This window comes from Octopus bimaculoides, chromosome 2 (genome assembly GCF_001194135.2).
Source record: "Octopus bimaculoides isolate UCB-OBI-ISO-001 chromosome 2, ASM119413v2, whole genome shotgun sequence".
Lineage (NCBI taxonomy): Eukaryota > Metazoa > Mollusca > Cephalopoda > Octopoda > Octopodidae > Octopus > Octopus bimaculoides.
In genome coordinates, this window is record NC_068982.1 from 113,707,004 (window position 1) to 113,718,249 (window position 11,246).

General features: G+C 32.4%; 1 protein-coding gene across 4 annotated transcripts in view; it reads left to right on the forward strand.

The window, feature by feature from the left end:
- LOC106871173 (innexin unc-9) overlaps positions 1-11,246 on the forward strand; it is a 366,584-nt gene that overhangs the window by 62,172 nt on the left and 293,166 nt on the right. For 2 of the 4 annotated variants that reach the window (XR_008267215.1, XM_052978622.1), the window contains exon 2: positions 10,130-10,247. The exons of the other annotated variants lie outside the window; for them this stretch is intronic. The gene's annotated coding sequence lies outside the window, so the exon portion shown is untranslated. The remainder of the gene's footprint in view (positions 1-10,129; positions 10,248-11,246) is intronic. 4 annotated transcript variants of the gene reach the window in all.

Here is an 11,246-nt window from a genome sequence, read left to right on the forward strand (position 1 = left end):
TATATGTATCTATGTATCTGTGTTTGTTCCCCACTACTTTTTGACAATTGGTGTTGGTTTGTTTACCTCCTCATAACTTAGCAATTTGGCAAAAAAAAGAGCAACAGAATAAGTACCAGGTTTAAAAAAGAAAAGTACTGGGGTTGATTCATTCAGCTAAAAATTCTTCAGAACAGTGCTCCAGTATGGCCACAGTTTAATGATTGAACCAAATAAAATATAAAAGATATGTTCTCTCTTTCTTTTGACAATATTGTAGCATTCTGAGAAATATAAATAAATTTCTTTTTCTCTTGTTTTTCTTTTTGTGTACTAATTTTGAATGAAAGATTAAATTAAAGGTCTATAATATACATATCTAATTAAATAGTCAATAATTTATGGGGAATATAAAATATAAGACTAATTGCATATGAAACATAAATATTGATTTATAACTAAGGCACAAGGTTTCTGATTATTGATTATGAGAAGTAATGTATAATGTTTACCTTTCACAAGGGCATTGAAAGAGTCACAGAGTTAGATTTGACCAAGTCAATAACGCACCATTCTGCCAATCAAGTATCAATTGTTTGTTTCTTATCAGTTGCAGTAGTAAAAATGTTTGACTCGTAGCATATTTTGTCAAGCTATGGCAGTAGACTTCACTATTATAAGTAGAAAGGACATTGTATAACTCATCTTGACTTTCATTAGCTTGAAGTTCTGTGATTAAATATCCTTGGGGAACTGGAAGAAAGAAACCAGTTAATGTAATTTTCCCTTGGGTCATTACATGATAACATTTTCAGTTGTGGGTGTTCTAGTAGCTCAAATACAGAGGCTTTCTCAATGTATAGAAAGTAAAATAGCTACAGTTTAAGACTGAAACTGTCTTTACAATTTGTCTTGCTAATAGTGTGTCTCTCTCTCCTACTGCACCTGCTATATGAAACATATATATTAATAATCACTCATATGAGAAATTCTGAATTATAAAATTTTAGAACATATTTTCACTTTTTCATATAGCACCTTTTATACTGAAATAAACATATTTATATTTGGATTAAATATTACTACTCTCATAAATGATCATTTCAAATATATTACTTTTTGTTCTTTTATTAATCATTGAATAATGGAATATTAAATCACTTTTGACTAACTATTTTCTGTGAAGTACTATCAATGATCTCTTAACAAGAAGTAATTTACTTGTCTTCTACTGTAAGTAGTAAAGTTAGAAATTATGAAGCACAGGTTCATGAAGTCTATTTTTTTATACTTAGTTTCTGTTATTGAATGAAACTAGTTGTCACAAACCTTATTATTCTTAATATTTTAATATCTGCTAAGGCAGTGAATTGGCAGAATTGTTACTGCACTAAAAAAAATGCTGAGTGGCATTTCTTCTGACTTTAAAATCTGAGTTCAAACACTGTTGGTGTTGACTTTGCCTTTCATTCTTTTGGAGCTGATAAAATAAATACCAGTTGAACACTGGGGTTGATGTAACCAATTTAAACCTTCTCTGAAATTGCTGGCCTTGTGCTGAAATTTGGAACCAATATTATAATATCTACTGATATCATATTGAGGTGTCTACCTAATCACTTTTCTCCCTTCATTCTGCCTCTACCTTTTGAACTCAGGATAAATTTATTTTGCTTAGCACCCACACCACTTTAATTTTATTCAAATATATTGACAGTTGAAGCAAGTTTAATAAAATCTAAACCATTAGTACTTGATTTATTTCAACTGCTCTGGTTTCTCTCTTTAATTACTGTGCAACAAAGTTTCATTCATAAACAACTTGGAGATACAAATGCTACCAGTAGTTGAAAGCTCCACATATCAGACACTACAGTCTTACAGGGTCATCAGGAGAGAATGCACAGTTTTGTGAGCCTTCCTCTTGATGGCATTATTGTACACACACACACCTCTCTCATCAAACTGAGTCAAGGCCCTACTTGCTAAATCAACTGGCTACTAAGCTTCACTCAATATTCTTCTAGCCATTGCTCATCATCTCTTTTTAACCAGATCCAATGGCATGCTTTCTCCACTGCAGCTTGATATCACCCATGATAGTATTTGTTTTATGTTGAGTTAAGCCTTTCATCTAGAATTGTTTCCCTGCCACTGCCCTGGGTGGGGCGGGGAGACTTTATGGTGACATAATGCACCTACAGTATACTAAAGGTTAATTCAGTTCTATGCAGCATTGAAGGGAATCTAATGATTCAAATTGTGTCTCCAGTTGGAAAGGATGTGTTTCGGCATTTCTACTTTCTCACATCTGTGTTTATCTCTCTTTCATGCCTTCCATCTCACCATGTTTGTAGGAGTCAGCAAGGCTTCATAGGTTGACCAAATCAAAAACTTTGTTGTGATGTACTCCACTTTCATATTTCATCCCAACTTATTTTCCTCATGCTCCTTCCATCTTGACATTTGTCCTTGTTGAGAGCTTTGAATCAAATGAAACTTTATACTTCCCTTGCCTTAACACAACAAGCCTGCATTCATTCTGTGTCATAACTGAACGGATTTGAGCTAAACACATGTCCCTTCTGATTAGTCTGTATGACACCCATCATGTGTTGGTGTTTAAGTGAAGACATGATATCATCAGATTCTGCTTTCCACTTCCTGGCTGTTTTTACATCTGTTCTTACCATCATCACTGTCTGTATCTTTCTTACTCAATAAAGTTCAACAGTTGACATTAATGGTAATTGTAATGACCCCATTTTATGACAAAAAGCTGGGTTGCTCATTATGCTAAGCAAACTTAGCCATTTTCTACTGAACACATTACATGTCTGCTCAAATATATAATAAATCATTTTTATTACATTTCCATGCAATTATGTTTGTAATACTGCTTGACTTTTACAACCTTCTTTGTTCTGTGTCCTCCAATATTCTATGATATATATTTTATGCAGATACTTTCATTTAACTGTGCATTTCATTATCACTAAGGATTATCTGTTTTCTCACTCTATTTTACATCCAAAATGCTGACTGTCACATATCCAGCTCACTATTGATTCACTCAAATAACAGGACTAGTTTACATTCTCTAGCAAACTATTTTGGATTTCTAGTCTTTGCTATGTTCTACTACTTACTCATATTATCATACATTAGGTGTACAATTATCAACACAAGGTTAGCCAATCGGAAATCACACTGTAGTAGCTGTACACTTATTGATTGCATACATATATATCAAGTTCCTCTTAGGTATAATCAAAATGCTACTGGGATTTGAAGACTTCTATCTTTATATGTTCTACATCTAAGTTTTGGCTAGATTTACATTTGAAATCTACAAGTCATATCTTTACTTTCAAATTATAAGGATCAAGAAACTAATAGCATATATGATATGATTATTTGTCTCTGATTATGTTAATGTAAACACTATCTGTAGAGCTGTTTGAGTATTGAAATGATGAGCTCTGTATGTAAAAAATTTGTTAATCAATTGAAATGAAAGAATGCTGAAGTCTAGACACTACATCAAAGGCAATACTTAAACTTGACTTCAGATTTTTACTGACAGTATTATAAACAGAACATGAAGTAATTCCTGATGATGCAAAGGAAGTATAGCTTCTCAAATGAAATGCCAGAAATGTTGAATTTCAAGATGCCAAAAGAGGTATCTGATGCAATGTCTTGCTCAGAGCTTTCAAAGTATTTTTAGGTATCTGTCTCATGTAATTGCATTCCACTGCAATATTATTTTCTGTTTCAAAACTGGTAATGCTGATAGCTTTAAATCTGTCAGTTTTGAATAAAGAGATATAAGTTTTAGTTGGAAATGTACTATATGTATAACTTATATAATGACCAATATGAAAACTGTTGGAAGATATTTGACATTAACTACTTGCATTTGTGTACATTATAATAATAAACCCTTAAGCAAGGCACTTCATCAAACTTTCCTGCTTGTCTAGAAAGAAAATAGAAACCACTCCTACATAAAGAAAGAAGATCCATATGTAAGATATTTGATTCTATAACTATTTGATTTTCAAAAATATCCAACATTTTTCCTAGAATGTAAAATGATAATTCCCAGTGATGTCTAAAATTCTCAATCTACATTTATTCAATTCACTTTGAAATTTTATTTTGAAAAGCATATTTAATAAAAATAATTGCTTGTCTACACCATGAAGTAGTAAATTACTAATGAATACTTATAGCCTTGTGAAAGACAAGTTATTTCACTTGCTTTACCTTTTAATGTGTATACCAGCTGACTGAAATTTAAGTACCATGTAGGTACAGCTTAATTTTCTTAATCTTAAATAATTTTATACATTACACACACACACTATGTATATGTGTGTATGTGTTTAGATTATGTATTTTGATGTATTGCTAGTTTAATTATGTTTGTTGTGTTTTTATCAGTCTATTAACCTCATCATTTCCGTTTCAATTCACTGTTGCATTCAGTTTATTCTTCTACACCTGAAGACAACAGAATAGATTAAACTATATAAATAAATAAAAAAAAGTCTTGGATATACAGTCTCACATATTTCTTAGAAAGCAAACATTTTGTGAACACACAATCAAATAAACTTATTTAAAAAATCCCCCAGACATTCTGTGATCATAAATGTCATGACTAAGTTTTTTTTTAAGTTTGATTTACTAATAAATTTTAGTAGTAGTTATATTTTGTTGTTATTATGTTTAAAGAATCTTATCTTATGTTGTTATTTCATTTTGATTTTCATCACAGCTGGATATATTTACACAATAAAATGTATGATTTCATACTGATGTATGTCACACACTCAAAGATAAGAACAGTAGCGTTATGTATTATTATTATTATTATTATTATTATTATTATTATTATTATTATTATTGTGTTTTTTATATAAGTGATTTCAATTGACTCCACCTGAAATCCAAAACCATATCATTGCTACAGCTTACTTTAAGCTAAATTCTTTAAGTATAGTGACCATCATACAGATTCTGATAAAAAGAAAATATTTAGTAATCAAATTTCCAATTTAAAATATCTATACACTTTCTTGGTAATAAGTTGCACAAAACTTATACCCTAAAGCCCTCAAAGTTGCTATTGCCTGTCAGCTCTGATTAGTTACTAATATCTACAAGGCTCAAGAGGGTCGAGGGCAGCTCACATTGAAGTACTGCCCACATCTATAGGATGATACTATTGCTCTATATGCATTATCCTGGATTAAATTGCCAAAATGATATTCATTTGACTGGTAAAGTTTTACTCATCAACACTCCAGTCACTAACCAATAACTATGTTGTTCTACTCATCCCTGTTCCTGGGCTAACACTTCTACAACAGCCTCTGATCTATTGTTTTGGTAAACTGTATATCATCTCTTTCCAAGCCAACTCTATGTTTCTACCCCTCCTTCTTAGAACCTAATAGATCACACCCTATTGCATCATAATCTATCAAACTCTACATAAGTGCTTTGAAGTAAATAGGTAAAAAAAAATTGGCTTTGATAGCTTTTCTTTTTAAGTTCATTTATTTGCATAATCAATTTATAGTTTTTCATGAATTGTAACAACAATATTCATTGCTTTAAACTAGGTTCACATGTAATAAATAGGTAAATATTTATGGATTCTAATCATCCAAGGGATTTTTTCTTATCTCTAGCTTTCCTAGTGGTTTGTGGATGCTGGCCTACTATCTATAGGAATTGAATTCAGTATTGGAAACCAAAAAATCATTGATATGATATTCCAGTGTAATAATATTGGTTTACTGCCATGAATTAAACCACTTGTGGAACCTATTTAATGTCAGGTCAAAGTAACAAAGGGTCTCTTATGTAGTTATGTGAGAAATAGAGGCCATATTTCTCTCAAATCACTACCTACCATCTTAAAAAAGGAAGGGCATGATAGTCATGTAGTTTTAGATTAAAAAAACGATTGGATGGTCATCCCTGAAATATTGAACCTTTGATGGCATTTGACTTTGGGATAATCAGCATCAACATTTTAGCTGTTAAGAATAAAGTTCATTGGTTATGGACACAGACAACAGCATTCACAAAAATCTGAACAGCTGACCTCTGGAAGTAATAAATATTGGGGAAAATCATGTTTGGTTTAAAATACCCAAACAGTACCAGTAAAAGATTAGATCTAGAGATTCTGAGTCTCATGAATAAGATAAAATATGGCTGAGATGAATATTAATTTTCTATATGGCAAACTAATTCAAAACATGTCAGCATGGGAGAATAGACCTTAAATCAATGATGGAGATGATGACAGATCTACCATGGTTTTCAATAATTACTAAAATTATCTGTTGCATGGAAAATATCACATGCTGTGATATGTTAATCCGAATGACAGGACTGAAAGATATTCATATGTCAAACCATACCATTTATATTAGCATAAAGTAATGATGGGCATGGTGTGAGGCTGAAATTTATGATTATTTTTACCTTAAAACAATATTTTCTGTGTGGGTTAACTAATCTCTCCTATTATAGTTTTCTTAAAAGTTTAACATATTCACTTATAGCCATCACTTATTTGTAGATGACATGTTAAAATTAAATATCTTCATAAAGGCTGAATGGATATGAAATAAGATGTTAATTATTAACCATTCATGTACAAATATTACAAAATTAATTTTCTAATTAGTTTCTGTCCTTTTGATGTTAATTAATATTTATATAAAAAACAATCCCAGTACAAATTCTTGCCTGGTATGCCAATAATAATTGATAAATTACTAAATTTAATAAATTTGTTAAATGAAAACTCAAATCCTTGAGGTGGATTTTAATATCTCTTGTGACTGAGGAATAAGTACAACCAGTTGTGCATGTATGTGTGTGTGATCAGTTAAACATCAAACAGGCTGTTGCTTGCCATACAGAGCTTAGAACCAGGATTAATAGCCAATGGAAAAGTGGGTGGTGACAGGAAACTGATCACAAGAGTAGTTTGGCCCAGATCACAAGAGTGGGCTTGGCCAAACCAATAAAACTAACATCCAACAAGGAAGCCTGTACATGGTAGCATAATCTATTAGAAATAACAGCTAAATTTCAAATCCCATCCTACCATCTTAAAGAAGTAGACTTATGACAATGAAGTCCCTGATATATGGGAAAAAAGAAGCATGGACATGGCTAGAATGCCTTTTGATCATTGGTTCAAAGCTAACTTGGAACTAAGCAACAAGTAACTGTTAATTCTACTGCTTTTACTGCTTAGAACAACAAATTCTTCATACTTTGTAATATCTATTTTCTACCAGGTGGAGTGGAGCATTTAGGAAATTGCCTTAGCTATAGAAACAATTCAGTATCAGTGAAAGAATATAAACTGCTGACATATTCACTGGTTATTCAGTATTCCATTCATTCAGACATCTGTGTTCTCATAGAAATATTTGGAACATGTGACATAACTCAGCTTGATTAAAGACTTTGAATCTTCTTTAAATTAAAGAAAATGTATGTATTATAACTGATTTTAATGGCATTGAATATCACAAAGTTTCACAATTGTATGAAACAAAAACCAAAAAAATTCTTTTCACTTTTCTTGATGCAAATTGTAACTTATTTGTGCATGTGTGTGAGATAAATTTATTTCTTGCAGTTTTTAATTTAATCTTTGTACTTTCCATATATCTCTTATTGAATTCCTTCTCATATTTTTTCTCATGCAAACATTTATAGGTTAATTTATAATGCTAATTATATCGGGTTTCTAAAAATATCTTTTGTTTTGTTATTTTCTGTAACCTGTTGTGAAATGCTTAATATTATAGATAATTTTTGTCTGGAACTATTTGTTAGTTGTCCTTCTCACTGTCTTATTAGATGGCATCAACATTATTTTTAGTCACAATTAGCTCTATGTACATTAAAAACAAAGTATAATATTTTGGAGTTGTACTTGCCTGGCAAGTGATTTGATCTGAGACCATGTTTTGAAACTAATGCAATTACAGCATGAAAGAAACACTTAAACCATTCAAAATCACACACAAATTTCAGTTAATCAGTTATTATTTGGTGTCAAAATTTTCATCACACTGTCTGCCACCTGGTCATTGACACAGTGCCACTGCAACTGGCTTGGGACAAAGCTGTTGACCAGAATATATAGGTTTCAGGGTTTTAAATATAATATTTTTCTTTCATGTATATAGGTATTGTAGTGGCTGTGTGGTAAATAGCTCGTATACCAACAACATGGTTCCAGGTCCGGTCTCACTGCATAGCACCTTGGGCAAGTGTCTTCTGCTATAGTCTCGGGCTGACCAAAGCCTTGCAAGTGGATTTGGTAGACAGAAACTGAAAGTTGCCTGTCGTATATGTATATATATGTGTGTGTGTATGTTTGTGTGTCTGTGTTTATCCCCCCACCATTGCTTGACAACTGATGTTGGTGTGTTTATGTTCCCATAACTTAGTTGTTTAGCAAAAGAAACTGATAGACTAAGTACTAGGCTTACAAAGAATAAGTCCTGATGCTGATTTGTTCGACTAAAGGTGGTGCTCCAGCATGGCCGCAGTCAAATGACTGAAACAAATAAAGAGGTTAAAGAGTAAAAGAGTTTAGTCATCACCTGATGCTCACTGAACACAAGTGATGACTTCTGGTAGAATTGTGTAAGTAATCAATCAAAGATTGTGTGATGAAAACTTTGATGCCAAATAATAAATGGCTAAGTGAAGTTAAAGTTTGTGTGTGTCTTCCATACTGTTATTGCTATAATAAATATATTTGTATAGCATATTTAGAAATAATGAGTGTTTGTATCTGTTAACATACACAGTTTCAAGAGTTAATGCTCTGGATAAGGTTCAAAGCTTATATTAGACTTCAATTAGTGTCTGTGTTATAAAGCAATATATTCTGACTGAGTTAATCGCTGTGTAATATAAGGACTAGCATCTTAATCTACGTTCCTGAAAATATGCTCCACAGTTAAGTGGTTGATACTTAAGAATATAATCAGCTGTAAAAAACCAATCCAAAGACATCTTCCCAACTCATGATATATTTATACAAATGGTTTTTACATTTAAGTATTTACAAGCTGCTCTTTTCTGTGTCTGAGAATATGCCATAGTGAAACAACTATGTGATGTCAAGCTAACAAAGGAAGTCTCTGCTTCATTATTCGACTTAGTAAAAATATCAGGCAAATCTTTAAATCATGCTCAATTACCTTTAAAAGAAGCCTACATTTGATGATGTACTGTTAGGCACATTATGTCTGGAGAAAGATAAAAGATGGGATAATCAACCCTACCACTAATAAGAGTTGCTCCTCTTCTAAACTGTTGCCTAAGATCACATTTTCTCTCAGCTCACACCAAATAATGTCCAATTTTTCACTTCAGAACTGCAGCCATCTTTTAATTCTGTTCCTGTCTATGTTTTATTCTAGAGGCATCACCTTATTGAACATCAATCTCACTAGACTAAGAGGTCCTGCAGGTTCATAGGCACTATTGTCTGCCTCCATCTAAATAGTTAAAATATCAAAAATATTGTATTACTCAGTGGCAACAAATATGCATTAAATACTATAGGCACAAGGCCTGAAATTTGGGGGTAGGGGCCAGTCAATTATATCAACCTCAGTACACAACTGGTACTTTTATCAACCCTAAAAGGATGAAAGGCAAAGTTGACCTCAGTGAAATTTGAACTCAGAATGTAGCAACAGGTGAAATATGCTAAGCATTTTGCCCAGTGTGCTAACGATTCTGTTAGCTCACAACCTTAAATATGCATTAAATAATGTACTTATTTAACAGAACAAATTAATTAAATCTGCACTTTTATTCGGACCATGTTACTAGTTTATAAAAATCAGATTTCTGTAGATTATATATAATCAAGAGGTTGACATAGAAACAATGTGGTCAAAATCATACTACTTCTGTCAAAATCTCATGCTCTCTGTGAGGATTTCAACTTTAAATATATATTTCTTTAGAGTAATGTTTAAATGCATGTTATAATATAATCTATTTAAATATGTCATTTGATTTCTATACACTGAAGTAGAAAACACTTCATACTTGATTATTTTTAATTCTGCAGGATACTCAGCAATAGTCCACCAGTTTTATCATCATATATAATGGTTTCAAATTTTGGCACAAGACCAGCAATTTTGGGGAAGAGGCTAAGTCAGTTTCATCAACCCAGTGCTCAACTGGTACTTATTTTCTCAACCCCAAAGGGATGAAAGGCAAAGTTGACCTTGACGGGATTTGAACTCAGAACATAACAATGGACAAAACGCCACTAAGCATTTTGCCTTGTATGCTAAAGATTCTGCCGCAAGTATTTTATTTATTAATTTCATTATTATTACTTTTGTTTTTTGTTGAAGGTAGCAACCTAGCAGAATGTTGGGCAAAATGCTTAGCACCATTTCTTCCAGCTCTTTATGTTGAGTTCAAATTCCACCCAGGTCAACTTCGCTTCTGATCTTTTTATTTTTGGTGCGTGGGGTGAGGGGAGGGGAAATAAAGTAAGTACTGGTTGTATTCTGGGGTTAATGTAATCAACTAATCCCTTCCCACTAAAATTGCTGATCTTGTACCAAAATTTGAAACCAAAGGCAACGGGCTGGCAGAATCAATAAAAAGAATAAAATACTTAGAGGTATATCTTCTGCTGAGGTCGACTTTGCTTTTCTTCCTTTCAAGATCACTAAAATATATACCAGTTGAGCACTGGGGTTGATGTAACTGACTAGCCCACTCCTCCAAAATAGAATTATTATTATTTTTGTTTTTGCCACAGTTTCACAATTCTTATTTCTTGTTTGATACAATTTTTTTATTTTTTGATTTAAGAATAGATTTAAAAATTCATATTTTATTTCTTGTTCAAGCATTTTGTGTTTGTTTAAATGTAATCTATGTATTCCAGAATATATATCTAGTTTTATGTATTTCTCATTCTATCATATCATCATCATCATCATCATCATCATCGTTTAACGTCCGCTTTCCATGCTAGCATGGGTTGGACGATTTGACTGAGGACTGGTGAAACCGGATGGCAACACCAGGCTCCAGTCTGATTTGGCAGAGTTTCTACAGCTGGATGCCCTTCCTAACGCCAACCACTCAGAGAGTGTAGTGGGTGCTTTTACGTGTCACCCGCACGAAAACGGCCACGCTCGAAATGGTGTCTTTTATGTGCC